This window comes from Panulirus ornatus, chromosome 25, assembly GCF_036320965.1.
Source record: "Panulirus ornatus isolate Po-2019 chromosome 25, ASM3632096v1, whole genome shotgun sequence".
NCBI lineage: Eukaryota > Metazoa > Arthropoda > Malacostraca > Decapoda > Palinuridae > Panulirus > Panulirus ornatus.
This window is the reverse complement of record NC_092248.1, coordinates 2,333,265-2,338,264: the sequence shown is the minus strand read 5'-3', so window position 1 is coordinate 2,338,264 and position 5,000 is coordinate 2,333,265. Positions and strand designations below refer to the sequence as shown.

General features: G+C 50.9%; 1 protein-coding gene across 1 annotated transcript in view; it reads left to right on the top strand.

Moving 5' to 3' along the window:
- Positions 1-5,000, top strand: part of LOC139757163 (uncharacterized) — a 138,843-nt gene that overhangs the window by 36,277 nt on the left and 97,566 nt on the right. The gene's annotated exons all lie outside the window — the stretch shown is intronic.

Here is a 5,000-nt window from a genome sequence, read left to right as displayed (position 1 = left end):
GAGAAATATGTCAGTCAGTTGATATACAAGGATGAGACGAAACATGCGATTGTCCAAGACATATCTTGGACAATCAGGCCTGGAGGAGGTCAGGCCTGGAGGAGGTCAGGCTTGGAGGAGGTCAGGCTTGGAGGAGGTCAGGCCTGGAGGAGGTCAGGCTTGGAGGAGGTCAGGCTTGGAGGAGGTCAGGCCTGGAGGAGGTCAGGCTTGGAGGAGGTCAGGCCTGGAGGAGGTCAGGCTTGGAGGAGGTCAGGCCTGGAGGAGGTCAGGCTTGGAGGAGGTCAGACCTGGAGGAGGTCAGGCTTGGAGGAGGTCAGGCCTGGAGGAGGTCAGGCCTGGAGGAGGTCAGGCTTGGAGGAGATCAGGCTTGGAGGAGCTCAGGCCTGGAGGAGGTCAGGCCTGGTGGAGGTCAGGCTTGGAGGAGGTCTGGCCTGGAGGAGGTCAGGCCTGGAGGAGGTCAGGCTTGGAGGAGGTCAGGCCTGGAGGGGGGTCAGGCATGGAGGAGGTCAGGCTTGGAGGAGGTCAGGCTTGGAGGAGGTCAGGCCTGGAGGAGGTCAGGCTTGGAGGAGGTCAGGCCTGGAGGAGGTCAGGCCTGGAGGAGGTCAGGCCTGGAGGAGGTCAGGCTTGGAAGAGGTCAGGCCTGGAGGAGGTCAGGCCTGGAGGAGGTCAGGCTTGGAGGAGATCAGGCTTGGAGGAGCTCAGGCCTGGAGGAGGTCAGGCCTGGTGGAGGTCAGGCTTGGAGGAGGTCTGGCCTGGAGGAGGTCAGGCCTGGAGGAGGTCAGGCTTGGAGGAGGTCAGGCCTGGAGGGGGTCAGGCATGGAGGAGGTCAGGCCTGGAGGAGGTCAGGCATGGAGGAGGTCAGGCCTGGAGGAGGTCAGGCTTGGAGGAGGTCAGGCCTGGAGGAGGTCAGGCCAGGAGGAGGTCAGGCCTGGAGGAGGTCAGGCTTGGAGGAGATCAGGCTTGGAGGAGCTCAGGCCTGGAGGAGGTCAGGCCTGGTGGAGGTCAGGCTTGGAGGAGGTCTGGCCTGGAGGAGGTCAGGCCTGGAGGAGGTCAGGCTTGGAGGAGGTCAGGCCTGGAGGGGGTCAGGCATGGAGGAGGTCAGGCCTGGAGGAGGTCAGGCATGGAGGAGGTCAGGCCTGGAGGAGGTCAGGCTTGGAGGAGGTCAGGCCTGGAGGAGGTCAGGCTTGGAGGAGGTGATATAACCCAGCGGTCTCCGTGTGAGAGGGGCGGGCGGGGGTGGGGGGGGGGGGGCATAGATAAGAGCGAAGTGCTCTCTCTCTCTCTCTCTCTCTCTCTCTCTCTCTCTCTCTCTCTCCAAAGCGGATGGTGGGAGGGGGAAAGGACAGGATGATGAGGGGGTGAAATGAGCACCACACACACTCCCCCTCCCCCCGCCCCCCCGCCCCTTACTTGAATGAGGGGGGGCTGGAAAAACCCCTCCCCTCCCCCTAGTAAATACGAGGGGAAGGCATGGAAAGGGGAGAGAGAGGGAAGGGGAGAAAGCGATACTCCCCCTCCCCTTCCCTTCAGCCAGGGACGGTCAGAGCATAATTAATTCCTAGTATATATCCCTCCACCCACTCCCTCCCTCCCTCCGTCACATGAGCCATCATCCACCCTCCGTCACATGAGACATCACCCAGCCTCCATCACATGAGCCATCACCCATCCTCCGTCACATAAGCCATCACCCACCCTTCGTCACATCAGCCATCACCCATCCTCCGTCACATTAGCCATCACCCATCCTCCGTCACATCAGCCATCAGCCATCCTCCGTCACATTAGCCATCAGCCATCCTCCGTCACATTAGCCATCACCCATCCTCCGTCACATCAGCCATCATCCATCCTCCGTCACATTAGCCATCAGCCATCCTCCGTCACATTAGCCATCACCCATCCTCCGTCACATCAGCCATCATCCATCCTCCGTCACATCAGCCATCATCCATCCTCCGTCACATCATCAAATCCTGCGTCACATCAGCTATCCTCTCTTCATTAACGACGTCAATTTATGAGGCCAACTTATGATGCCAACTTACGACGCCAACTTACGACACCAACTTACGACGCCAACTTACGACGTCAACTTACGACGTCAACTTACGACACCAACTTACGACGTCAACTTACGACGGCAACTTACGACACCAACTTACGACGTCAACTTACGACACCAACTTACGACGCCAACTTACGACGCCAACTTACGACGCCACCTTACGACGTCAACTTACGACGCCAACTTACGACACCAACTTACGACGCCAACTTACGACACCAACTTACGACACCAACTTACGACGCCAACTTACGACACCAACTTACGACGCCTTCACGAGGAAACGAACGCATGGCTTGCGTTCCACGGGCACGAATTGGGGGGGGGGAGGGAGGTAATTACACGTGGTAATAAAAGAAGGGGGGGTAATTACACGTGGCAATAAAGTGGGGGTTAATTAGACGAGGTAATTATAACATTCAATTATTCCTCAATCCAATCATGTCATTTACGCCGGGATATTCACCCCCCCCATCACACATTACGCATTCCCTCCCTCTCATCACATACATTACGCATTCCCTCCCTCCCATCACATACATTACGCATTCCCTCCCTCTCATCACACACATTACGCATTCCCTCCCTCTCATCACACACATTACGCATTCCCTCCCTCTCATCACACACATTACGCATTCCCTCCCTCTCATCACACACATTACGCATTCCCTCCCTCTCATCACACACATTACGCATTCCCTCCCTCTCATCACACACATTACGCATTCCCTCCCTCTCATCACACACATTACGCATTCCCTCCCTCTCATCACACACATTACGCATTCCCTCCCTCTCATCACACACATTACGCATTCCCTCCCTCTCATCACATACATTACGCATTCCCTCCCTCCATCACATACATTACGCATTCCCTCCCTCTCATCACATACATTACGCATTCCTCCCTCTCATCACACACATTACGCATTCCCTCCCTCTCATCACACACATTACGCATTCCCTCCCTCTCATCACACACATTACGCATTCCCTCCCTCTCATCACACACATTACGCATTCCCTCCCTCTCATCATCACACATTACGCATTCCCTCCCTCTCATCACACACATTACGCATTCCCTCCCTCTCATCATACACATTACGCATTCCCTCCCTCTCATCACACACATTACGCATTCCCTCCCTCTCATCACACACATTACGCATTCCCTCCCTCTCATCATACACATTACGCATTCCCTCCCTCTCATCACACACATTACGCATTCCCTCCCTCTCATCACACACATTACGCATTCCCTCCCTCTCATCACACACATTACGCATTCCCTCCCTCTCATCACACACATTACGAATTCCCTCCCTCTCATCACACACATTACGCATTCCCTCCCTCTCATCACACACATTACGCATTCCCTCCCTCTCATCACACACATTACGCATTCCCTCCCTCTCATCACACACATTACGCATTCCCTCCCTCTCATCACACACATTACGCATTCCCTCCCTCTCATCACACACATTACGCATTCCCTCCCTCTCATCACACACATTACGCATTCCCTCCCTCTCATCACATACATTACGCATTCCCTCCCTCTCATCATACACATTACGCATTCCCTCCCTCTCATCACACACATTACGCATTCCCTCCCTCTCAACACACACATTACGCAGCGCTCCCCCGCCCCCCCCCCCCCCCCCACACACACACACACACACACACACACACACACACACACACACACACACACACACAGACGAAGCAGAAGACGTTATGTGAAATTGATGCACACAAAAAAAATCTAGTTAGAAAAGACGTTGAGAATTAGTTTTATAGTATATGAGTGGTGGATGAATGGTATACAGTATATGAGTGATGGATGAATGGTATATAGTATATGAGTGGTGGATGAATGGTATACAGTATATGAGTGGTGGATGAATGGAATATGGTATATGAGTGGTGGATGAATGGTATATAGTATATGAATGGTGGATGAATGGTATACAGTATATGAGTGGTGGATGAATGGTATATAGTATATGAGTGGTGGATGAATGGTACATAGTATATGAGTGGTGGATGAATGGTATATAGTATATGAGTGGTGGATGAATGGTACATAGTACATGAGTGGTGGATGAATGGTATATAGTATATGAGTGGTGGATGAATGGTACATAGTATATGAGTGGTGGATGAATGGTATACAGTATATGAGTGGTGGATGAATGGTATATAGTATATGAATGGTGGATGAATGGTATACAGTATATGAGTGGTGGATGAATGGTATACAGTATATGAGTGTTGGATGAATGGTATACAGTATATGAGTGGTGGATGAATGATATATAGTATATGAGTGGTGGATGAATGGTATATAGTATATGAGTGGTGGATGAATGGTATATAGTATATGAGTGGCGGATGAATGGTATACAGTATATGAGTGGTAGATGAATGGTATATAGCATATGAGTGGTGGATGAATGGTATATAGTATATGAGTGGTGGATGAATGGTATATAGCATATGAGTGGTGGATGAATGGTATACAGTATATGAGTGGTGGATGGATGGTATATAGTATATGAGTGGTGGATGAATGGTATATAGTATATGAGTGGCGGATGAATGGTATACAGTATATGAGTTGTGGATGAATGGTATATAGTATATGAGTGGTGGATGAATGGTATATAGTATATGAGTGATGGATGAATGGTATACAGTATATGAGTGGTGGATGAATGGTATATAGTATATGAGTGGTGGATGAATGGTATATAGTATATGAGTGATGGATGAATGGTATACAGTATATGAGTGGTGGATGAATGGTATATAGTATATGAGTGGTGGATGAATGGTATAGAGTATATGAGTGGCGGATGAATGGTATACAGTATATGAGTGGTGGATGAATGGTATATAGTATATGAGT